The sequence below is a fragment of the Mastigoproctus giganteus genome, chromosome 6 (assembly GCF_048544385.1).
Source record: "Mastigoproctus giganteus isolate SK-2022 chromosome 6, ASM4854438v1, whole genome shotgun sequence".
Lineage (NCBI taxonomy): Eukaryota > Metazoa > Arthropoda > Arachnida > Uropygi > Thelyphonidae > Mastigoproctus > Mastigoproctus giganteus.
In genome coordinates this window covers 136,812,442-136,839,876 of record NC_143580.1, presented here as the reverse complement: position 1 = coordinate 136,839,876, position 27,435 = coordinate 136,812,442, and the positions used below count along the sequence as shown (strand labels likewise).

The 27,435-nt window shown below is 39.4% G+C and overlaps 1 protein-coding gene across 2 annotated transcripts in view; it reads left to right on the top strand.

Moving 5' to 3' along the window:
- Positions 1-27,435, top strand: part of Tango1 (transport and golgi organization 1) — a 528,108-nt gene that overhangs the window by 432,820 nt on the left and 67,853 nt on the right. The gene's annotated exons all lie outside the window — the stretch shown is intronic.

Genomic DNA, 27,435 nt, shown 5'->3' with positions numbered 1-27,435 from the left:
TTCATATACTTGAATTTCAGGATAGTTTAGTTACTGTTGCACATAGAAGACTGCTGTCAAAATTGGAGTAGTGTTGCATTTCAATGCTATTTGAGTTTTGATAAGAATGTCCTTTATTTCTGTTTCCTACCTAATCCATGTGTTTCTCTTCCTATCTAACAGTCTGATTCCCAATATAATTCGTTCCATTCTTCACTGTAGTTCTCAGCTTCTCTTCCATTCTTTTGGTGAGTGCCCAAGTTTCACTTCCAGGGAGTATACATTGGTTTATTATTTTATGTTTCAGATATATGAGAGCTTGAAGGACAGGGTGGATGCCCTTGAAGGATTAAAAGTGAGGGCCCCATCAACTCTCAGCTGCCCACACCAATGCCAGAGCTTGCACTTGGTCATCACGCAACACAGCGGCAGCCCCCAAGGCAGAATGCGCTGGTCCCAAAGGAACTAGTAGTTGTTGGTGACTCTATTGTCAGGGAAACGGGAAACATGCTTTGTAAAAAGGATAGGTGGAACAGGACCAGGGTGTGTCTGCCAGGGGCAAAGGTTGATGACGTTGTAGAGCGGATATCATCTTTTAAGGGCACAAAAGGTGATATAGTTGTACATGTTGGCACTAATGATATTAAGAGTAGGAGACCGGCGGAATTACTTAACAAGTACAGGTCACTGTTGAAAAAAAGCCGTGAATTAGGGTTAAATTTGAAAGTGTCTGCAATTCTGCCCAGACACGATAGGAGGGAGTATATGATGAGAGCCCTGTCGATCAATTCGGCCCTGGAAAGATTGTGCAAGGTTCAAGGGGTAGAATTTTTTTCAGCCTGGTCTGTACTTGTTAACAGGAGAGACTGTTTCTACAGGGATGGGATACACTTAAATAGAAAGGGTGCAAGAATGTTTGCTGATGCTATTGAGGCAGTGTTAGGTGGGTCGGAAAACTGCTAGATTGGGTGGGATACAAGGACTAATAGATTAACAGTAGCCACTGGCAGAGGTGAAAGTGATTCTTGCACTGCTTCTATTGGAATGAGCCGCAGCCTGGAAAATAAGATGAAGAATATTTCAGAGACTGCTGGGAATCATTGGGGTACAAGTAAACACATGGGTTGTGTTAGGGTAGCTAAGAAAAAGAACAGGTGCATGTATACTTGCGTGTACACCAATGCTAGGAGTTTAGCAAATAAATTTGATGAATTTGAGGTATTGCTCAAAACATCAAAGGCAGATATTGTGGGGATTTCAGAGACGCGGTGTCACACAGCTATAAGGAATGCAGAACTGGAATTTGGGGAGTACAATGTCTACAGAAAGGATAGACAGGGTAGGAAGGGAGGAGGGGTTATGCTATTAGTTAAGAAATGCATAAAATCCAAGGAAGTGAAGCCAGTCGACATTGCAGGACGGTGCAGTGTCGAGTCAGTCTGATGTGACATAAACATTGGGAGATCAAAATTGAGAGTAGGAGTGTGCTATAAGCCTAATGATTCTGATGAGTATAATAAGAAACTGTATGAGGAAATAGAGTGGGCCAGCAAATCAGAGAGTCTTATAATGGGGGATTTTAATTTCCCAGATATTGACTGGAATTTGGGGGCTGGTCACTCACACACTAGCAAGGCTTTTGTGGCTTTATTGGATGATTGTTTTCTACATCAGCATGTTCGGGAGGCAACTAGAGGGAGTAATACTCTTGATTAGATTATCAGTAGTGATTCTTCATGCATTAAGAATCTGCAGGTAAATGAACCACTAGGTGGCAGTGATCACAGTGTGCTGAAGTGGGATTTACTCAAAGAGGTAACTACCATTAGGGGTAAAGGGAAGGGTTATTGCTTTCGTAAAGGCGACTACGATGGACTGAGACAGTATTTAAATTCTATACAGTGGGACCAACTGATGATGTTACCAACAGCAAATTCAAAATGGGAAGCATTCAAAGAACTTATCTTGGAAGCTACTAGGCTTTACATACCAACTAAGAAATATTGTTCAAGGTTTAGGCCTAAATGGATGTCAGATGAACTAATGAGACATATGGCAGAGAAGAAAAATGCATGGGATACATACAAATTAACACGTGACACAGAAGCCTATGATAGACACAAGTTGATCTGTAACCAAGTTACAAAGGAGGTTAGGCAGGCGAAGGCAGATTACGAGAAATCTTTGGCAAGGGATGCAAAGAAAAACAGCAAAGAGTTCTTTACTTATGTAAACTCTAGAAGGAAGGGGATGAATCAGATTGGTCCACTTGATATCGATGGGTCAACTGTTGATGATCCTGCTCAGGTAGCTAACAAACTGAATGAATATTTTGCATCGACATTCACACATGAGGAGTTATTCAGCGAGGGGAATGCCAGAGGTGTATTCAACTCTGGCAGTAAGCTAGAGAATCTTGAAATAACTGGGAGTAAAGTGGAGGAGAAACTGTTGAAGATAAACACAAGAAAGGCACCCGGGGTGGATGGGATCTATCCAGTTATATTAAAGGAGGCAGCAAAGGAAGTAAGCAAACCCTTAGCCATAATTATGAGAGCTTCCTTGGACTCAGGGGAGGTACCCATAGACTGGAAATGTGCAAATGTGACCCCAATTCACAAAGGAGGATCAAAGGCTGACACAAGTAATTATAGACCTGTGAGCTTAACTTCTGTTCCAGGAAAATTAATGGAGGCACTGGTTAAAGAAGCACTGCAGGATCATTTAGACAAGACTTCAGTTATAGTTCAGACACAGCATGGTTTTGTTAAGGGGAAGTCTTGCCTGACCAATTTGATTGGATACTATGATGCAGTCACAAAAGAACTGGATGCAGGGAATAACTTTGATATTATATACTTGGATCTTAGAAAGACTTTTGATACTGTTGCACATGGAAGACTGCTGCACAAATTGGAGCAGTGTGGCATTGGAGGCAAATTGCTGCTATGCATAAAGGGGCAGTTGAGGGGGAGAAGACAGAGAGTGGTAATCAATGGACACTGCTCATCGTGGACTAATGTTATTAGTGGAGTGGCGCCTCCATAGCCAGGTGGGAAGGAGCAGCAGTGCGTAGCACAGGCTTCTTGATTAGACCGGGGTTCGAGCCCCTCACCACCAAATACGGAGGATGCGGAAAGGTCAGGGAATGACCACCGCATATCCCGGAGCAATATGGCCTTAGTTGCTAATGCTCATAAAAAAAAAAAAAAAAAAAAACCAAATATTAGTGGAGTCCCTCAGGGTTCAGTATTGCGTCCACTATTGTTTTCTGTATTTATAAATGATATTGATGATGGTATATCAAGCTTAATGTCCAAGTTTGCAGACGATACGAAGGTTGGCAGGGTTGTCAAGGACACTACTGACACTATGCTGCTGCAACAGGATCTAGAAAGGTTGAGCAGATGGGCTGAGAGGTGGCAAATGAAGTTTAACATTGACAAATGTAAGGTACTACATATGGGAAACAGCAACCCCAGAGCAACATATTAACTCTGTGGTACTACACTGACAGTGGTAGAGAATGAAAGGGACCTAGGGGTGGTTGTGTAGGCAGATATGAAGTTCTCTGAGCAGTGCAGACGGGCTGCAAGAGTAGCTCATGGTGTATTGTCAATGATATATAGGAATTTTTCTAGCAGGGATAAGGAGGTGATTATTCCTTTGTATAAGGCAATGGTCAGGCCACACCTAGAGTACTGTATACAGGTCTGGAGGCCTCATTTCAAGAAGGATGTAGAGATGCTGGAACGAGTACAGAGAAGGGCAACAAGATTAGTGAATGGAACAAAGGGGTGCTCTTATGAAGAAAGGCTTAAGTTTTGCAAATTACAGTGTCTGGAGACTAGGCACCAGCGAGGTGATCTGATAGAGGTGCATAAAGCCTTGAATGGTTTGAGCATGCTCAGTGCTGATGGGATTCTTCCTCTTGCTCAGAATAATCACCTGAGAGGGCATAAATTCAAATTGAGGAAAGATAGATGTAGGATAGACGTGAGGAAATTTGCCTTTAGCCAGCGGGTGGTTGGTTGGTGGAACAGACTTCCATCCCTTGTCGTGGAAGTTGATAGCCTAAATAAGTTTCAGCTGGACAGGTATTTCGAACGAACAGAGGGGTGAAGTGGAAGTGATTATTTTATTTATTCATTTATTATTATTATTATTTTATTTTTTTTTTGGCTGATGCTGCATAAGCTTGCTTTCTTGCATCAATGGCTCTACTAATGCTAATGCTAATTGAGGGCAAGTTACTACTCTATATAAAGGGAATGTTGAATGGGAGAAGACAGAGAGTGGTTATTAATGGATACTGCTGTTTATGGACTAATGTTATTAGTGGTTCAATGCTGGGCCAATTGTTGTTTTCTGTATTTATTAATGATACTGATAAAGCTATATCAGGCTTTTAATGGCTAAGTCTGTTAATGGGAGTAATTAAGGAATTCTACTGCAACAGGATCTAAAAAATTAGGCAGATAGGCTGACAAATAACAGTTGAACACATTACATTGACAAATGCAAGGTACTGCATATGGGTAGCAGTAATCCAAGGTTAGCATAACAACTGTGTCATACTTATTGTCATGGAAACTGAGAAAGACTTTGGGATAACTGTGCATTCGGATATGAAGTTCTTTGAGCAAGGTATATAGGTTGCCAGGACAGCTCATGGGATTTTGTCAATGATATACAGGATCTTTGCTAGTAGGGATATGGAAGTGATTATCCTATTGTACAGTGGCAAAGGTCAGGATGCATCTTGAGTACTGTATACAGTTCTGGAAGCCGCATATTAGGAAGCATGTAAATCTGTTGTAACAGGCGCAGACTATGGCAATGAGATGAGGGAAACAGACAGTGTCTTATCAAAAAAAAAGGCTTCAATTCTGCGTATTGCAGCATCTGGAGATGAGGCACCATGAGGTGATCTGATTGAAGTGTATAAGGTATTGAACCGATTGAGCAAGCTAAATACTGGCTTAGACTAAACTAAACTTGCACTGGCCACCCATATCAACTGGATGCACTGCCTTAGATGTAATGTGCTTCTTATCTATGGGCATAACTCCCCCCCCCAGGGTTTGCCCCACCTGAGACTTACACGATCCTACTACCTGCTCACCTCCACTTGGTAAAAGATGGGCAGTGGTGGACCTTGGTCTTTCACGGCGCCAGTGGCAAAGAGGCCAGATGAACAATAGACCAACGTACTCCAACACTACACTACACTCTGCAGACTTCATTATAAATACACTTTTCTAGCCTTTACAGAGTCTGTATTGCATCACAAAATATCTCAGAGGAGGGGGGACTCCCCTGGCCGCAAGTACACTGTCCTTTCTGAACATGTCTTTGTCTGTCTTTTCCTATCTGACTCCAGCCTAGTAGGAAATATGCAGTAACCTATGACTCTACTGAGATAGAACCCTCCTTCTACCAGGTTGAACTTGACACTGGACTAGACTTACTGGAGGTTGTTGAAAAAATTTTCTTCAGCCTTCCCAGACCATCTGCTTCACCTCTAATCAATGCCTTGTCGATGGGGTATTCCCCATCCCATGGAAACAGCCACTTTTGAGGCTAATCTTAAAAAAACCTGGAGAGAGAGAGACTGGTTGTGCTGACTACTTGATTTTTTTTTTTTTTTTTTTTTTGTTTTATGAAAACCACAAACAGAACAGGTATTAGAATCTGTAGTACTTAATACCGTGCATGGATTGAAGGTTGAGAAGATGGAAGAAGATATTTGTTGATATTAGACTTGAACTTCTGTAGATTGTAATTTTCAGGAAATACGTATGAAGGAAGGTTGTTCCTGAAAACGGAAGTTGAATGAATAAATGAGGAAGAAGAAGAAAAGTTGGTTCTGTGAGTTTGAAGTTGAACTGTAAAAGGATGTTGATTGGTTGTAGCATGTGTTTCAACTGTTTTGGAAGATAGGGTGGGAATTATAGAAGCCAATTCACAAGAACAGTGCCCATGGAAGTATCTATAGAAAAGGGATGCAGCAGAAACAGAATGTCAATGAGACAGAGAGTGGAGAGACTATGATAGAGATGAGTTATTAATTAACCTAACTACCCTATTTTCAATGTTATCTTGAGGTTTTGGGGGCACCAACCCTGATGTGGGAACAACGTGGTAGGGCAGATTTGCAGTTTGTACAAAGTGAACAGCTGTTTGCAAGAAAAGTAATGATGAGAGTGAAAGAGAAAACCCAGTTTTGTAGATGCAGAGGAAGCAATATTTGTAATATGCTTATGCCAAGAGAGATTAGAAGGCAGGATAATCCCCAATAGAGATATAGGATCTTGTCTAGAAATCGAAGTGTCATTGAAGATAAGCATAGGAGCAAAAGAATCCTTTTTTGCAAGATGTAAGACAGGTCTAGGTTTTAGAAGGATTGAAATCAAGTAGATTATCTTTGCCCTACTGGAGAATTACATTTAGGGAATGGGTAGTGGATATTTAGGAAGTTGAAGCTGTTTGTGCAAGGCAAGTTTCTCAGACCAGAAGGTCAAATGCGATATGCTATCATCAGCTAAACTATGGATAGGATTTCCGGTCAATGGAAGAAGGTCATTAATATTTTAAAGAGAAAAAGAGTGGGAGAAAGAAATGAACTTTGGGGAACACCAGCATTAGCAGAGAGGTTAGAAGACAGAGAGCCATCTATCATCACCCTCAGTGAGAGGTCAGGGAGAAAACTTCATACCCATTAAAAAAATCAGTTGACGAACCATAAAATGGAGCATATTTAGAAGGCCTCTATGCCAAACACAATCAAAAGCCTTTGAAATGTCAAGAGCAGCTGCTTGAGTTTCACCAAACTTCTCTGTTGAACCTGTCGATAGGTGGGTAATATAAGACAGAATATCATCGGTGGATCGACACTGACAGAATCCATACTGGTGACCGTTGATCAGATGCAAGGTTTCTAACAGTTGGTGGTTAATTGACTTTTCCATTACTTTAGAAAGAGTAGAAGTAAGTGCAATGGGACAATAGTTGGATGGAAGGGATTTGTCACCCTTTTCTTTTTTTTTTTTTTTTTTGCAACTGACCGGATATGAGCAAATTTTCAAGCAAAAGGAAAAACATGTTTGGAATTAAGAAAGAGAAAAAAGACAACACAGAACAGTAGTACCCATTAAAAAAATCAGTTGACGAACCATAAAATGGAGCATATTTAGAAGGCCTCTATGCCAAACACAATCAAAAGCCTTTGAAATGTCCTTTTGATAGAGGTGCCTCCGTAACCAGGTGGACAGGAGCAGCAGTGCGTAGCACACGCTTCTTGATTAGACCGGGGTTCGAGCCCGTGACCACCAAAAACGGAGGATGCGGAAAGGTCAGGGAATGACCACCACATATCCCCGGAGCAATATGGCCCTAGTTGCTAATGCTCCTAAAAACCAAAAAACAAACAAACCTTTTGATAGAATACTACAGGAGGTGTTGAATGGGGTGTGCTGGGAATGTGGAAAGTGGTTTACCAAGCTCATCAATACATGTGTTGGAAGAAAAATATGATTCTAGCAGGTCAGCTTTATCTCTGGCTGAAGTGGCAATCGAACCATCTTGCCACTTCAGCCAGAGATAAAGTGGCAATAGAACCATCTTGGTTTGGCAGAGATGGGCAAAAGTTGCTGCCAATAGCTTTGGAGAGAGGCTAGAATGCCCAACTACCATTTGGATAAGAAGTAAGTTTTCTACACTTAGTCTGTTCGAATTCTAGCTTGGATTGATAATAACTGCTTTACAATTGTTACAAGCTTTGCTGTAGGCAAAAAATGAAACTGGAGTTTCGGAAATAAGCCAATTACAATATGCCACATTCTTCTCTTGAACACATTTATTGGAAAACCAAGATTTAGATAAAGGACGAGATTTTAAGGTGGATTGTTGAATAAAGAATTCCATCCCTGCAAGGATAATTTCATTGACACAATCTGAGCAAACGTTAACATCAGAAGTTTTGAAACAGTAATCCGACCAAGGAAAAGAAGAAAAGAAATCTCACAGATAATCCCATTTTGCATGTTGAGAATGCCCATGAGAGAAAGGCTCCATTGCAGAAGAGACTATCACCAAGTTGTGATCTAGACTACCACTCACCTCGAGCGTGTACTTAGAACGGTTGTTTGTGAGAGAAAGATCAAGCCTGTTGGCTGTGTGGTTAGGATTATCTGGCATTCTGGTAGGTAAATGTACAATCTGTGCAAAGTCATTAGTAATTGCAAAAGCCTCGGCATCTTGGCCAGCTGAAGTTGTGAACATTAAAATCACCAAGGAAAATTACCTTACCATTAGGAAACGTTGACTGGAGAAAGTAAAGTTTCAAACAGAATATAAATGAAGTGGAGTTGGGAGGATGACAAGTTCGGAAGGCAACTAGAGGGAGCAATACTCTTGATTTGATTATCAGCAGTGATTCTTCATGCATTAAGAATCTGCAGATAAATGAACCACTAGGTGGCAGTGATCACAGTGTGCTGAAGTGGGATTTACTCAAAGAGGTAACTACCATTAGGGGTAAAGGGAAGGGTTATTGCTTCCGTAAAGGCGACTACGATGGACTGAGACAGTATTTAAATTCTATACAGTGGGACCAACTGATGATGTTACCAACAGCAAATTCAAAATGGGAACCATTCAAAGAACTTATCTTGGAAGCTACTAGGCTTTACATACCAACTAAGAAATATTGTTCAAGGTTTAGGCCAAAATGGATGTCAGATGAACTAATGAGGCATATGGCAGAGAAGAAAAATGCATGGGATACTTACAAATTAACACATGACACAGAAGCCTATGATAGATACAAGTTGATATGCAACCAAGTTACAAAGGAGGTTAGGCAGGCGAAGGCAGATTACGAGAAATCCTTGGCAAGGGATGCAAAGAAAAACAGCAAAGAGTTCTTTACTTATGTAAACTCTAGAAGGAAAGGGATGAATCAGATTGGTCCTCTTGATATTGATGGGTCAAGTGTTGATGATCCTGCTCAGGTAGCTAACAAACTAAATGAATATTTTGCATCGACATTCACACATGAGGAGTTATTCAGCGAGGGGAATGCCAGAGGTGTATTCAACTCTAGCAGTAAGTTACAGAATCTTGAAATAACTGGGAGTAAAGTGGAGGAGAAACTGTTGAAGATAAACACAAGAAAGGCACCCGGGGTGGATGGGATCTATCCAGTTATATTAAAGGAGGCAGCAAAGAAAGTAAGCAAACCCTTAGCCATAATTATGAGAGCTTCCTTGGACTCAGGGGAGGTACCCATAGACTGGAAATGTGCAAATGTGACCCCAATTCACAAAGGAGGATCAAAGGCTGACACAAGTAATTATAGACCTGTGAGCTTAACTTCTGTTCCAGGAAAATTAATGGAGGCACTGGTTAAAGAAGCACTGAAGGATCATTTAGACAAGACTTCAGTTATAGCTCAGACACAGCATGGTTTTGTTAAGGGGAAGTCTTGCCTGACCAACTTGATTGGATACTATGATGCAGTCACAAAAGAACTGGATGCAGGGAATAACTTTGATATTATATACTTGGATCTTAGAAAGGCTTTTGATACTGTTGCACATGGAAGACTGCTACACAAATTGGAGCAGTGTGACATTGGAGGCAAATTGCTGCTATGGATAAAGGGGTGGTTGAGGGGGAGAAGACAGAGAGTGGTAATCAATGGACACTGCTCATCGTGGACTGATGTTATTAGTGGAGTCCCTCAGGGCTCAGTGTTGGGTCCATTATTGTTTTCTGTATTTATAAATGATATTGATGATGGTATATCGGGATTAATGTCCAAGTTTGCAGACGATACAAAGGTTGGCAGGGTTGTCAAGGACACTACTGACACTATGCTGCTGCAACAGGATCTGGAAAGGTTGAGCAGATGGGCTGAGAGGTGGCAAATGAAGTTTAACATTGACAAATGTAAAGTACTACACATGGGAAACAGCAACCCCAGAGCAACGTATCAACTCTGTGGTACAACACTGACAGTGGTAGAGAATGAAAGGGACTTGGGGGTGGTTGTGCAGGCAGATATGAAGTTCTCTGAGCAGTGCAGACGGGCTGCAAGAGTAGCTCATGGAGTATTGTCAATGATATACAGGAATTTTTCCAGCAGGGATAAGGAGGTGATTATTCCATTGTATAAGGCGATGGTCAGGCCACACCTAGAGTACTGTATACAGGTCAGGAGGCCTCATTTCAAGAAGGATGTAGAGCTGCTGGAACGAGTACAGAGAAGGGCAACAAGATTAGTGAATGGAACAAAGGGGTGCTCTTACGAAGAACGGCTTAAGTTTTCAAATTACAGTGTCTGGAGACTAGGCACCAGCGAGGTGATCTGATAGAGGTGTATAAAGCCTTGAATGGTTTAAGCATGCTCAATGCTGATGGGATTCTTCCTCTAGCTCAGAATAATCACCTGAGAGGGCATAAATTCAAATTGAGGAAAGACAGATGTAGGATAGACGTGCGGAAATTTGCCTTTAGCCAGCGGGTGGTTGGTTGGTGGAACAGACTTCCATCCCTTGTGGTGGAGGTTGATAGCCTAAATAAGTTTAAGGCTCAGCTGGACAGGTATTTTGAACGAACGGAGGGGTGAAGTGGAAGTGGTTTTTTTTTTTTTTTTTTTTTGGCTGATGCTGCATAAGCTTGCTTTCTTGCATCAAATGCCTCTACTAATGCTAATGCTAATGCTAATGATAGAGGCACCAGATGAATTTTACAGATTGTGGTAGAGAGATTTTAAGCCAAAGAAGATCGAAAAAAGCAGATTCCAAATTACTAAGTCTGACAGTGAATATCAGAATGGACATATGCATAAGTACCACCTTTTAAAGCATAAGGAATCATACAGCAAATAATTCAGACAACTGATTGGTTTGATCAACCAATAACTAGGATTCTGTCTGAAAAAGTACATGGGGTTTGGCAGATTGTAGGTGAAAATGGACATCATTGAGATTATAACTGAGACCATGTACATTTGTGTAATGCACTTGGGGTGGATGGAATCTATCCAGTTATGTTAAAGGAGGCGGCAAAGGAAGTAAGCAAACCCTTAGCCATAATTATGAGAGCTTCCCTGGACTCAGGGGAGGTATCCATGGGCTGGAGGTGTTCAAATGTGACCCCAATCCACAAAGGAGGATCAAAGGAAGGCATAGGTAATTACAGACTTGTTAGTTTAACTTCTGGGAAATTAATGGAGGCACTGGTTAAAGAAGCATTGCAGGATCATCTAGACAAGACTTCAGTTATAGCTCGGACACAGCATAGGTTTGTTACGGGGAAGTTTTGTCTGACCAATTTTATTGGATACTATGATGTAGTCACAAAGTAACTGAATGCAAAGAATAACTTTGATATCATATATTTGGATCTTAGAAAGGCCTTTGATACTGTTGCACATGGAAGACTGCTGCACAAATTGGAACAGTGTGGCATTGGAGGCAAATTGCTGCTATGGATAAAGGGATGGTTGAGTGGGAGAAGACAGAGAATGGTAAACAATGGACACTGCTCTTCATGGACTAATGTTATTAGTGGAGTCCCTCAGGGTTCAGTGTTGGGTCCTTTGTTGTTTTCTGTATTTATAAATGATATTGATGATGGTATATCAGGCTTAATGTCCAAGTTTGCAAACGATACAAAGGTTGGCAGGGTTGTTAATGACACTAATGACAGTATGCTGCTGCAACAGGATCTAGAAAAGTTGAGCAGATGGGCTGAGAGGTGGCAACTGAGTTTAACATTGACAAATGTGAAGTACTGCAAATGGGAAGCAGTAACCCCAGAATAACATATGAACACTGTGGTACTATACCAACAGTGGTACGGAGTGAAAAGGACCTGGGGGTAATTGTGCAGGCAGATATGAAGTTTTCTGAGCAATGCAGATAGTCTGCAAGAGTAGCTCATAGTGTCTTGTCAATGATATACAGGAATTTTTCTAGCAGAGATAAGTAGGTGATTATCCCCTGGTATAAGGCAATGGTCAGACCGCACCTTGAGTACTGTATACCGGTCTGGAGGGCTCATTTTAAGAAGAATGTAGAGCTGTTGGAACGAGTACAGAGAAGGGCAACAAGATTAGTGAATGGAACAAAGGTTGCTCTTACAAAGAAAGGCTTAAGTTTTGCAAATTACAGTGTCTGGTGGCTAGGCACTTGCGAGGTGATCTGATTGAGGTGTATAAAGCCTTGAATGGTTTGAGCATGCTCAATGCTGATGGGATTCTTCCTCTTGCTCTGAATAATCGCCTGAGAGGGCATAAATTCAAATTGAGGAAAGATGGTTGTAGGATAGATGTGCGGAAGTTTGCCTTTAGCCAGTGAGTGGTTGATTGCTGGAACAAACTTCCATCTGTCGTAGAAGTCGATAGCTTAAATAGGACCAAGGCAGAACTTGACAAACATTTGGAGTGAGTGGATGGATGAAATAATGGGTTTTTTTTTTTTGGCTGATGTTATATAAGCTTGCTTTCTTGCATCATGTGCCTTTGCTAATGCTAAGTTACCCTAACATGGCCCACGTATATACTTGTTCCATGATGATCCACAGCAGTGATTGAAATCCCTGACACCTTGCTTCCCAGGCTGCTGCATGTTTCAATAGAAGCAGTATGAGAATGACTTTCAACTCTGCCTGTGGCCTTAGGCAAACTATTATTCTGTGCATCCCCTGCAAGCTATCAGTTTTCCAATCCATCTGACACTGCCTCAATAGCATCAGTGAATATTTTTTCACCTGTTCTATTTAAGTGTATCCCATCACTGTAAAGACAATCTCACCTGTTAACAAGCACAGTCCACACTGAGAAAAATTCTTTGCCTTGTACGGTCTCTTCAGTGCAGAATTGATTGACAAGGCTCTCAACGTGTACTCCCTCCTTGTGTCTGGGCAGGATTGGAGGCACTTTCAAATTTAATCTTAACTCAACTTTTTCCCAACATTGCCCTGTACTTGTTAAGTATCTTCTTAGATCTTCTACTCTTAATATCATTATTGCCAGTGTGTTCAACAATATCGCTTTTTGCCTTTAAAAGATATCTGCTCTACAACTTTTGACCCTAGTAGACTTCCCTTGGTTCTATTCCAGCTATCATTTTTGCACAATATATTTCCAATTTCTCTGCCAATAGAGTCACTGACAATAACTACCTCCTGTGGGACCAGCACATTCTGCCTTGGAGATTGCTGCTATGTTGCCTGATGCACAAGTGTGAACTCCAGCTTTGATTTGGATACCCGAGAGCTTAATAAGCCCCCACCATTTTAATTCCTTCAAGGGCATTCACTCTTCTTCAAGCTCTCATAAATGCCCATCAGAACACTGAGTTTGCACTTAATTTTCCTCATACTCTTTGCACTGAACACTGAAAGAGATCCACCTGGGCTGTGTCATTCCAGATAGTACACAAATATTGCACAAGTAACACATTTTGTAAGGCAGTGATTCATTGGAGAATCCCCCCTCCCCGCTTCAATTCTCTCCCAAGCCACAGTACTCCTGCTACTTTGTGCCCATTGCATTTCTGCTTTAGTCTGAGTTATGATTTCTTTGTTATATTCGGTTTCATTTTAAAATATTACACTAACTTGATAGATACCTAAATGCAGTAATATGTATTATGCTATCAAGTTTACATTATATATATGTATTACACTATCTAGTTTATATTGATTAGTTGACTTATTCTCCATGAATTTCTTCCTTGCATCATTTGCCGCTATTAATGTTAACTGAAATTTAACAACAGAAATATTTTTTTTTACCCCTACTTTCTTAGTAAAGGAGCACAAGCATTCATTACTCATGCATCCACAAAATATAACATTTTTTACCCCTTTACTGTTCTGTGTGTGCGCATGCACACACTCACTCACTCTCTCATTCTATGAAACTTAGCATTATATCAGATATTCACTGAACTCATGTTTTTGTTGTATATGCATTTACACAGTCTTGCTTTACTATTTTCTTTTTTTGTTTTTCGTTATTGATTTTACTAGTGGGAAGGATTCAAAGAAGTTATCTTGGAAACTACTGGGCTTTTCATACCAACTAAGAAATACTGTTTAAGGTTTAGGACTAAATGGATGTGAACTAATGAGATATGTAGCAGAGAAGAAAAAATGCATGGAATGCATATAAATTATCAGGAGACACAGAAGCCTATGGGAGATAGTAGTAGTGGCATGTGATCCAAGAAAGCATGTGTATGAGCTTATGCAGCATCAGCCAAAAAAAAAAAAAAAAAATCACACCATTCCCTCCAAATGCCTGTCCAGTTCCTCCTTAAATTTATTCAACCTCTCAACTTCCACAACGACAGATGGAAGTTTTTTCCAGCAATTAACCACCCGCTGGCTAAAGGCAAATTTCCGCACATCTATTCTACATCTGTCTTTTCTTAATTTGAATTTATGCCCCCTTAGGTTCGTAATCTGAACAAGTGGAAGGATCCCATCAGAATTCAGCGTGCTCAACCCATTCAAGGCCTTATACACCTCAATCAGATCACGGTGCCTAGTCTCCAGCCACTGCAATTTGCAGAACTTAAGATATAAGATAGTCTGCAATCAAGTCACAAAGGAGGTCAGGAAAGCAAAGGCAGATTACAAGAAATGTTTGGCAAAGGATTCAAAGAGGAACAGCAAAGACTTCTTTACTTGTGTAAACAGTAGAAGGAAGGGGATGAATCAGATTGATCCACTTGATATCGATAGTTCAACTGTTGATGATTCTGGTGGTGATCGGCAAATTGATTGAGTATTTTGCATTTACATTCACATATTAGAAGTTATTAAGGGAGGAGAATGCCAGAAGTTTATCAAACTGTAACAGGGAGCTAAAGGATTTTGTAATAACTGAGAACAAAGCGGAGAAGAAATTGTTGAAGTTAAACATAATAAAGACAACTGGGGTGGATGGGATCTATCCAGTTATATTATAGGAAGTAGCAAAGGAAGTAAACAAACCCATAATCATGATTATGAGAGCTTCCTTTAACTCATCGCCATGGACTGGAGATGTGCTAATGTATCTCCAATTCACAAAGGGGGTCAAAGGGTGACAAGTAATTACAGACCTGTTAGATTAACTTCTGTTCCGGGAAAAATAATGGAGTCACTGGTTAAAGAAGCACTGCAGGATCATATAGACAAGACCGCAGTTATAGTTCAGATATCATGGGTTTGTTAAGGTGAAGCCTTGTCTGACCAATTTGATTGGATTCTATGATGTGGTAACAAAGGAACTGGATGAAAAAAGTTATTTTGATATCATATACTTGGATTTTATGAAAGCTTTTGATACTGTTGCAAGGGAAGACTACTGTACAGAATAGAGCAGTAGGGCTTGGCACACCCAGGGTCCTGAGCTGGATATCATATTCTTTTCTTTCTTGGTGATTCCTTTCTATTTCTCTCTCTCTCTCTCTCTCTCTCTCTCTCTCTCTCTCAGAGTAACTTGGAAATTTTTTTTTTGGCTGGTGCAGCATAAGCCTCAGGCTTCCTTGCACTATATGGCTAATAATAATAGCTATAGATAAAGGGATGGTTGAGTGAGATAAGACAGAGAGTGGTAATCAATGGACACTGGTCTTTGTGGACTAATGTTATTAGTGGAAACCCCTAGAGTTCGGTGTTAAGCCCATTATTGTTTTCTATATTTATCAGTGATATTGATGACGGTATATCGGACTTAATGTCCAAGTTTGAAGATGATACGAAGGTTGATAGGGTTAATAATGACAGCAATAACAGAACACTACTGCAACAGGATCTAGAAAAGTTGAGCCGATGGCCTGAGAAGAGTTTAACATTGACAAATGCAAAGTACTGCATATATGTAGCTGTAACCCCAGAGTAACATACCAACTGTGCAGTATGACACTCAGAGAAATGGAGAATGAAAAAACGTGGTTGTAATTGTGCAGTCAGATTTAAAATTTTTTGGGCAGTGCAGACAGGCTGCAAGAGTAGCTCATGGGGTCTTGTCAATGATATACAGGAATTTTGCTACAAGGGATGAGGAGGTTATTATCCCCTTGTATAAGTCAACATTTGGTCAGGCCACACCTTGAGTACTGCATACAGGTTTGGAGGCCTCATTTTAGGAAGGATGTAGAGCCGTAGAGCCACTGGACCAAGTTCAGAGAAGGGCAGTGAGATTGGTGAAGAGAACAAAGGGGTGTTCTTACCAAGAAAGGCTTTATACCTTCAAATTTTAGTGTCCGGAGACTAGGCACCTGCGAGGTGATCTGATTGAAGTGTACAAGGCCTTCTGAGCAAGCTGAATGCTGATGGGATTCTTCCTCTTGCTCAGAATATGCACCTGAGGGGCATAAATTCAAATTGAGGAAAGACTTGTAGAATAGATGAGCGGAAATTTGCCTTTAGCCAGCTGGTGGTTGATTTCTGGATCTGTCGTTGTGCAAGTTGAGAGCTTAAATAAATTCAGGGCAGATCTAGACAAATCTTTGGAGTAAATGGGTGGGTAAAATGAGAAGGATTTTTTTTTTTTTTTGGCTGATAAGCTTGCTTTCTTGCATCATATGCCTCTGCAAAAATGCTAATACTAGAAGTTTCCAGTATTCTAGCGTCCCTTTTGTCCATCCTACGAAGTGCCATCATAACTATACAGAACAGTTGAGTTCTACCCTTTTGTAATTTTTCCTTTAAATTAAAGTGTATTCCTTTTTTTTTTTTTTTTTTTTTTTTAGTACAAACAGTACCATAGGAATTGGTTTTGCAGTTTCTTAGAAAGCAGCAGATTTGTATACTGAGTTATCTATATATAGACTGTGACCTTTACCTGGGTATGGCTGAAGTAAATTTTTTGTAAAAGAATAAGAAAAGTTTACTTCAATATGATATGTAGAACAGTTCCGTATGATACTCTCCAGAAATCAAAACGAAAACAATTAAAAAAATTGAAAAACTTACATAAAAATAATTAAAAATCAATTGAACACAATTAAAAATCAATTTAAACACACTTAAAAATCAAGTAAAAAATTAATTTAATGAAATAATTGCAAAACAGTTTTCCTTCCTGAAGCTGACAACGCTTTTCGACTGTATATCGTGATCACAGGAATGAAAATTACCAATTAAGGGTGAGCATGAAACTTAAATAGGGATTATTTGTCTTCGCTCGTGCACATAAAAGACCACGAATCAGAGATTAGATGTTGCCGGCGAACATTAACAGAATTCTCATCTAATTTAATTTTGACGGTTTCTGCAATTAATAGTCTTGTATAATTATGTTGGACAAGTATTTTGGCCTTGTTAAATAAAAAAGTATGTTTTTCATTAATGGCATGAAAGGCAAATTCTGATACTGCTGAACGGGCAGCATTTGATTAACACGAAAGTTGAGAGGAAACCGTGCAGAACCATGATAAGACAAGTCACAATCGCCGCAAGAAATGTTTTATACCAAGTTGTTTATTTGTGTTGTGAACGAGGAATGGACTGACCGATTTTTCAGTAGACTGTGTAATTTCCGTATTGGCCTGGCCACGATTTGAAATTCAGTATCTTTAAAGAATCTGTTTGTGCCACTGTTCAACATATGAGACAGAAATAAAGTATTTTTTGATATTAATATTGTTGGTTGGTGTAGTTAGCTTGTACCCTAATTTGGTTTATTGTAGAAAGAGGTAACCCCTGTTTAAGGATCTGCTGGTTAATATTTGTATTTCTGTGCCCAAAGCCGATTCCGTCATTGAATATTTATAAGCATTGAGAAATGATTAAAGATGATCAGTCTTTTTGTAGGTGAACAGGTGGTAGCTGTTATAATACAGAAGCATACCGGTGTTTGTAGGTTTACAATAGATGTTAAATTGGATTTTATTCGAGTCCCGAGTAAGCGTGAAATTTAGAAAATTTAATGACTTTGTATCCGTATTCTCCCTTTCCAATGTAAATTGAGTCTAGAATGAGTATTATTAATTATCATCATCATCTGTCATCCTTTAGCTATTCCACTGGTCGACGTATGAAGCCTTGCCACCATGCTCTGTCCGTGTACTTCTCTCTGTCGTTGATTTCACTCCAGTTTCCTCCTCTCTTAATGACATCGGTCTTTATCATGCCTTGCCATCTAATTCTTGGTCTCCCCTTGTCCCTTAATTGTAAATCAAACATTCTTCTTGACAAATGCCTCTCGTCCATCCTCTTTACATGTCCAAACAATTTCAAACATGACCTTTCAATCCTGTCCTGGAGTTTTTCTACCTGAATTCTCTCCCTAATCACATAATTCCTGATTTTTTTCCCATCTTGTCTTTCTAGATATGCTCCTCACAAATCTCATTTCTGCCCCCCTGAATTCTGCTTTCATCCTTTTTCCTCATAGTCCAAGTTTCAGATGCATACATCAGAATTGGTAAGTAATAGGCTTGATATATAGTCTTCTTATACTTCAGTGGTACATTCCTGTTCCAGATCAGATCTCTTGTCTGCCTCTAGAAGTTCCTGCTCGCTTGTATCCTTCTACTTATTTCTTCATCTATCAACTCCAGTCTTTATAATGGTGCTTCCTAGATATTTGAAGTTGTTAACCATTTTTAGCTCTTTCCCTTCCATTGTAATGTATCCGTCAAGCTCGCCACTCCTCTTTAGAACCATTACTTCACTCTTCTCTTGAGTGAAAACCAGTCCGAATTCATTGGCCATACTAGCCCATATATCAGTTTGCTGTTGCACTTGTTCCCTGCTCTCTCTCTCCCCATATGCAGAGGTCATTTGCGAAGAGCATGACTTTCATCTCCTGTCCAAGTTGTTCCACCACTCTACATTGCACATCATTCGTAACAGCTATGAATAGTAGTGGTGACAGGACACCTCCTTACCTCAAACCTGATGTTATTTCGAAGCTCTCCGTCAACCCCATCACTGTTCTTACTTTGCTCACTGTATTAGTGCACATATTCTCAATTCTCTCCACAAGATGTTCCTCTATCCCCAAGTTTCTCCAAACCTCCCACGCTTTCTCTCTCTTTACAGCATGAAATGCTTTCTTTATATCCAAAAATGCCATCCATAATTCTTTATTATGTTCATAACACTTTTCCATCAGTTGCCGGATGCAGAAAATTAGATCCACCATCGATCTGCCAGGCCTAAAGCCATACTCTTCCTCGGCCTATTTCAATCATTCCTCTTATCTTCTGCTCTAACACTCTCTCATACAGCTTTCTCACATGTGATGTCAGTGTGATGCCTCTATAATTGGAACACTTTTTCCTGTTCCCCTTCTTGAACAACGGGATGATCAAACCTTCTCTCCAGTCCTTCGGCACCTGGCTCTCATCCCAGATCTTATGGAACAGTCTGTATGTCCACGCCATCCCTGCCTCGCATGTAGCCTTCAGCATCTCTCCATTTATCTCATTCATACCAGCAGACTTGCCTGTCTTGATGTAGTTCCATGCCTGCACTACATCATTCCACATCAAGTCTGTCTGCCCTCTCTCCATATTTTCTCTTCCATCCCCTCTTCTATGATCAACCTGCTTTTGTCCCTTTTGCTAGCTGTCCTGCACGTTCAACAGATTTTCAAAATACTTCTTCCATGTTTCTCTTATCTCTTCATCCTTGGATATTAAACTAATGTAAAATGTCTTTGATAGTGCTGCTATCGGTATTAACTAGAACATTGTCTAAATACCTCACATAGTATGTGATACAGAGTAGAAAAGGTGTCAAATGTATACGCTCAATCATTGAGAGATAGATCTCCGATATTAAGCCGCTGAGGCTTAATCCCATTGGCAACCCAAAAATTTGTTTCAAAAGGTGATATAGTTGGCTTCAACTAAGAGTTTAATTAAATAAAAAAATTCCTTAATTAGGAAGCTTCATATAATTAATCGGCATCGAGTTATTATTTAACATATCCCAAAGAATATCTAATGTATATTCAACGTTTACATTCGTATTTAACAAGGTAACATCTAGTGAGAATAAATTATCATTATCGCCAAGTATACAGTCCTTAAGGTTATTAAATAATGTATCATAGTTCTTAATCCCAAATTGTATCGCCTGTCAAAAAGGTTTTATAATGCTGTATACATGTGTGGCTAAGGATGAAAATGCCTAGTTTCTGTAGGTAACAATAGGCCAAATAGGAAATCTGGTCTCATCTAATTTTACCCGACCAAAGAGTGCAGGAATATTGTATATTCTGGCCTTCAATTACTTTAGCTGAGCAACACTCAAGATAATGTAGATGTAATAAGGATTATCAAGAATTACCACTGTATTCCCTTTATCTGCCCTCTGAATAATAATGTTTTTATTTTCCCAAAGTTCACGTAAAGCTGAACTATCATGAGCATTCAGTTTAGGAAGTTGCATTTCTTTTTATGTTATTCACCACTTAGTTAACTTTTTGAATAAATAAATCTTTTTGTGGAGGAACATTATGAAGTCCAAATTCAGTATCAATTACGCACTGTTTTTTAGGTAGTTTTCGCGGTGGCAAATTATAATTTAATCCTTTGAATAAAAGAGAAATCTGGTCCTGCGATAGCGTATACGAGGAAAGATTTCTAACCTGTTGATATGTCAATTTGATGGATGTCGAGCGAGGGGGTGTTCGCAAACTAGTATTCTACAGTAGCACGTTATGAGTATGTGGGAGAGGGGTTGTCATCCAACTTGTATGCACTTGGTCGCAAACTCGTGACGTGTTTGAACTCATATGAAAGCGTACTGACAATCAAGATAATGTATTCAATTTGTTAACTTGTCTGTTTTTTATTTCTGAGGCCTGTGCTTCACGTCGCAAATCTATTGAGGTCTTCAATTCAGACCAAACGTTCGGTTGTAGTTAATTTTTTAATTCTCGCGAAGTTTCCTAACCTGGGAAAGGTATTTATGTTTATTAGAATACTGAGATCTAAAGGCAAGTTTAACTATATTGGCAATAGCAAAGGAACATGATGAAAGAAAGCGAGCTTATATTGCATCAGCCAAAAAAAAAACAAAAAAAAACACCCTTCTCATTTCACACATCCACTCACTCCAAATGTTTGTCTAGTTCTACCTTGAATCTATTTAAGCTATCAACTTCTACAACGATAGATGGAAGTTTGTTCCAGCAATCAACCACCCGCTGGCTGAAGGCAAACTTCTGCGCATCTATCCCACAACTCTCTTTCCTCAATTTGAATTTATGCCCTCTCAGGCAATTATTCTGAGCAAGAGGAAAACCCCTTCAGCATTGAGCATGCTCAAACCATTCAAGGCTTTATACACCTCAATCAGATCACCTTGCAGGTGCCTAGTCTCCAGACACTGTAATTTGCAAAACTTAAGCCTTTCTTCATAAGAGCAACCCTTTGATCCATTCGCTAATCTTGTTGCCCTTCTCTGTACTTGTTCCAACAGCTCTACATCCTTCTTAAAATGAGGCTTCCAGAGCTGTATACAGTACTCAAGGCGTGGCCTTATACAAGGGAATAATCACCTCCTTGTCCCTACTAGAAAAATTCCTGTATATCATTGACAAGACACCATGAGCTACTCTTGCAGATTATCTGCACTACTCAGAAAATTTCATATCTGCCTGCTCAATTTCCCCCAGGTCCTCTTCACTCTCTACCAATGTCAGTGTAGTACCACACAGTTGATACATTACTCTGGGGTTACTGCTTCCCATACACAGCACTTTACATTTGTCAATATTAAACATCAGTTGCTACCTCTCAGCCCACCTGCTCAACTTTTCTAGATCCTGTTACACCAGCGTATTGTCATTAGTGTCATTAACAACAGTGCCAACCTTTGTATTGCCTGCGAACTTCGACATTAAGCCTGATATACCATCATCAATAAATACAGAAAACAACAATGGACCCAACATTGAACCCTGGGGAACTCCACTAATAAATTAGTCCACGAAGAGCAGTGTCCATTGATTACCACTCTCTGTCTTCTCCCACTCAACCATCCTTTATCCATAGCAGCAATTTGCCTCCAGTGCCACACTGCTCCAATTTGTGCAGCAGTCTTCCATGTGCATCAGTATCGAAAGCCTTTCTAAGATCCAAATATATGATATCAAAATTATTCTTTGCATCTGACCTTTGTGACCACATCATAGTATCCAATCATATTGGTCAGACAAGACTTACCCTTAACAAATCCATGCTGTGTCCGAGCTATAACTGTAGTCTTGTCTAGACGATCCTGCAATGGTTCTTTAACCAGTGCCTACATTAATTTCCCTGGAACAGAAGTTAAACTAACAGGTAACCTGTAACCTGTGTCTCCCTTTGATCCTCCTTTGTGGAATGGGGTCACATTTGCACATTTCCAGTCCATGGGTACCTCCCCTGAGTCCAAGGAAGCTCTCATAATTATGGCTAAGGGTTTGCTTACTTCCTTTGCTGCCTCCTTTAATATAACTGGATAGATTCCATCCACTCTAGGTGCCTTTCTTATGTTTATCTTTGACAATTTCTCCTCCCATTTCTACTCTAAATTATTACAAGATTATCTAGCTTACTGCCAGAATTTAATACATCTCTGGCATTCCCGCCCTGAATAACTCCTCATGTTTGAATGTAGATGCAAAATATTCATTTAGTTTGTTAGCTACCTGAGCAGGATCATCAACAGTTGAACCATCAATATCAAGTGGACCAATCTGATTCATCCCCTTCCTTCTAAAGTTTACATAAGTAAAGAACGCTTTGCTGTTTTTCTTTGCATCCTTTGCCAAATATTTCTCGTAATCTGCCTTTGTCTGCCTAACCTCCTTTGTGACTTGGTTACAGACCAGCTTATATTTATCATAGGCTTCTGTGTCACGTGTTAATTTATATGTATCCCATGCATTTTTCTTCTCTGCCACCTGTCTAATTAGTTCATCTGACATCCATTTAGGCCTAAATCTTGAACAATATTTCTTAGTTGGTATAAAAAGTGTAGTAGCTTCCAAGATTAATTCTTTGAATGCTTCCCATTTTGAATTTTCTGTTGGTAACATCATCAGTTGGTCCCACTGTTATTACGCGAGGTGGTAAGTGCTAGTTGCTTTATGCACGAAATTTTATGACTTAAATTGACCCTGGCAAACTTTGGAACGATATTGTTTTTAAGGCCATATTTTAGAAAATAAATATGGTAACTTTGGGCCTGGGCATCTTAGTGTTAATCTAATTTAATTTTGCACCTAGCTGTTAAAAAAAACCCCGATAATTGTGTGTATAACCCAGTGATTCCCAAAGTGGGTGCTACCACGCCCTTGAGAAAACTATAAAACTCAAAGTGGCACTGGAAGGCAAGGGGGACGGAAGGCTGCTCAAAAGGGGGGAAGAATACAAATCGATACCTCCTATGCATAAAGTTATGTCAGAAAATCTGATTTTATAGTAGAGCTGTTTGAAGTTCAAATATTTTCCATGTTTCTGATTAAAAAATTCTATTAACTTATTTAACTAATTTAATCACAACAAAATCAACATAAATTTATTTTGAAACAAAATGGTTACCATTAAACTCCAAACAGCTATACTGTAAAATCAGTTTTTCAGGCATACAACTGTACGTGTAAGAGGTATCGAAATAGTGCTTCTCGCATTCGATATAACATGGCGAGAAAACACGCAAGAGCCAACCATATGAATCGAGCAGAGTAAACACCTGATTTGCAAAAATGTGTTTTCCAGTGAAGCTATGAAACCTTCAAGATTAGGAGAGCACTTGAAAAAAATTCATGCTAACAAGACAAGACACATGAAAATTTATCTTATTTTCAAGCACTTCGAGACCAATTTTGCAAACAGCCAACATTGTCAAGTATGTTTTCAGGTTCATCAAAGCAAGAAAATGATGGGTTACGTGCCTCTTACAACATTTCATTACTGATTTCCAAATCTGGAAAGCCACATACTATTGACGAAGAATTAATTCTACCAACCGTTAGTGAGATTCTACGTATCATGCTGCACAAGCCAGCAGTGAATTGACGAAATGGGCAAGGATATAGAAGACACATTATGCAATTTTTTGAGGACTACCCAATTTTCGTTACAATTGGATGAATCAACTCTGCTAGGGAATGAAGCCTTACTGTTAGCTTACGTTTGGTTTATAAAAGAAGAAAAATTAACTCAAGAGTTATTATTTGCCAGACATTTGGTAACAGATACTAAAGGAGAGTCGATATTTCTTGTTGTTGAAAAGTTTTTTAAAGAAAAGGAGATTCCTCTTACAAATATAATGACAGCTGCAACTGTTGGAGCTCCATCGATGGTGGGCTGCCATTGTGGATTCGTTGCACACTTAAAAAAGTCTGTGCCGAATGTAATGGCAGTGCATTGCGTGATTCATCGACAACATTTAGTTGCAAAAAAACTTAGTGATTGTTTGCATCGCTCATTGCAATACATCATTACAGCAATTAACAAAATCAGAAACAATTCTCTCAATGACAGATTATTCAGCAAGTTGTGCATACAAAACGATGAAGAATTTAATCGTTTGCTACTCCACACTGAAGTTCGTGGTTGTCGAAGGGTGCCCGTCTGAGTCACTTTTATAGTCTTTTTGAGACAGTTTTAGAATTCTTTGAAAACAAAGATGCTTCCCTGTGAGACAACTTGAAAAAGTTTAAAATTGACAGTTTATATGTCAGATTTATATTTCAAGTTTAATGAAATGAATTTGCAGCTGCAAGGAGATGAACTGAATTTGATTAAAACGAAGGCTGTTATATCTCCATTTGTTTCAAAGCTTGTTCTGTTCAAACTCAACTTGGGATGTGGAGAATTTTTCCAGTTTCCGAGTCTTTCAGCACTCAAGGAAAAGACAGAAGTACATGATGATGACATTCAAGTCTACTGTCATCATTTGGAAGCATTACATAAGGACTTTTCCGAACAATTTGAAGATATTCTCGCCATGAAGATTCCATATTGGGTTTTAGGCCCATTTTCAAGCGTTGATGAAACAGTAATGCAATTACAAGAAGAATTGATTGAATTAAAACTAACGAAGAGTTGAAGATCAAATTTAAGAACGGGTACCATCATTTCTGGTTGCAACAACAAATTACAAATCTTTATCCTGGATTATGGACCGTTGTGAAAAAGTTCCTAATTGCATTTCCAGCGTCATATTTAGTTGAACGTGGATTTAGTGCCGTTACGGACCTTTTGATGAAAAAGAGAAACCAACTACAAATAGTGGAAAAATTAGTCTCATGGCATCAGACCCATCCTGCACATTAATTATTTTTATATTAATAAATCAAGTACTTTTAGATACTGTTGTACAATTATATTTTTGTTTATAAAATAAATGCTTAAATTTTAAATAGTTTTTTATTAAAATTTAAATTTTCAATGTATCATTTTTGACTGACTTTATGGGGGGGGCCCCCTGATGAAATATACGCTCTAAAAGGGGGTGGTAGTCTGAAAAAGTTTGGGAAACCCTGGTATAACCTATCGATATCCTGTTCCTCATTGTTGATAACCTCTATTTCATAAAGAAACATTTTCAGAATTTTCACCTTTAGACTCAGTTTTCATATACTTCTGGCAGTGCCACACTAAGCATTTTAGCAGAAATAAAACAGCAACTTGAGCTGTTCACCATCTTCAAATGTTTATGAGTAATGCTTCAGAGCCATGTGTTTTCACTGTTTATAAACAGTGTCTGTTTCTCATATCTGATATTTGCAGTTGAAAGCCCCAAATATCAGATTAATTGAAAGCCAACAGATGACAACAACTGTAAAGTTTTATTAGCTCAACACAGTATTCAACCCATTGAATTTAAGGCTCTTAGTAATGAATTCAGTGCCTGACTGTAATTGAGCAGAGTACTTAAATGGTTAGTATATTTATATTATATAGATGTTAGGATAATCCAATTACTACAAAAGAACTGAAGCTTCATGGGTAATATATGAAGAGGCACACATTTTAGCCTTAGTAGCTCTTCTGCCAGTAAGCCTACACACACACACACACCAATCAGCAGCTCTTTGAGATACAGTTCGTTCAGTGCAAAATACACTTTGAGAATACAGTACTTTGAGACATAGTTCTCTAGAATTGAAACCACAATTAGGATACCACATTTGGGTTGACATTTAGGATCCTTTCTACCTCCAACAAGACTTATATGGACAATTAGCATTAGTTGAGGCATGTGATGCAAGAAAGCAAGCTTATATAGAATCAGCCAAAAAAAAAAAAAAAAACTTCCCATTTCACCCATCCAGGCACTCCGAATAAATTTATTTAAGCTATCAACTTCCACACACCTATTCTACAACTGTCTTTCCTCAATTTGAATTTATGCCCTCTCAGGCAATTATTCTGAGCAAAAGGAAGAATTCCATCAGCATTGAGCATGCTCAAACCATTCAAGGCTTTATACACACATCAAATCGGATCACCTTGCAGGTGCCTAGTCTCCAGGTGCTGCAATTTGCATAACTTAAGCCTTTCTTGGTAACATCAACCCTTTGTTCCACTCACCAGTCTTGTTGCCCTTCTCTATACTCGTTCCAGCAACTCTACATCCTTCCTAAAATGAGGCCTCCAGACCTATATGCAGTGCTCAAGGTGTAGCCTAGCCATTGCTTTATACAAAGGGATAATCACCCCCTTATCCCTGCTAGCAAAATTCTTATATATCTGTGACAAGACTCCATGACCTGCTCTGGCAGCCAGTCTGCACTGCTTAGAGAACTTCATATCTGACTACACAATTATCCCCAGGTCTTTTTCATTCTCCACCTCCCTGAATGTAGTACCACACAGTTGGTACGGTTCTCTTGGGTTATTGCTACCCATATTCAGTACTTTGCATTTGTCAAGGTTAAACTTTAGTTGCCACTTCTCGACGGTCTGCCTAACTTTTCTAGATCCTGTTGCAGTAGCATACTGTCTTTACTGTCATTAACAACCTGCCAACCTTTGTATCATCTGCAAACTTGGACATTAATCCTGATATACCTTCATCGATATCATTGAAAAATACACAAAACAACAATGGGCCCATCACTGAACCCTGGGGGACTCCACTAATAATACTAGTTCACATAGAGCAGTGTCAATTTATTACCACTCTCTGCCATCTCCCACTCAACCATCCCTTTATCCATTATGGCAACTTGCCCTTAATACCATACTGCTCCAATTTGTACAGTACTCTTCCATGTGCCACGGTATCAAGAGTTTTCCTGAAATCCAAGTATATGATATCAAAATTATTTTTTGAATCCAGTTCCTTTGTGACCACATCGTAGTATCCAATCAAATTAGTCAAACAAGACTTCCCTTTAACAAAACCATGCTGTCTGAACTATTACTACAGTCTTGTCTAGGTGATCCTGCATCACTTCTTTAACCAGTGACTCCATTATTTTCCTCTGAA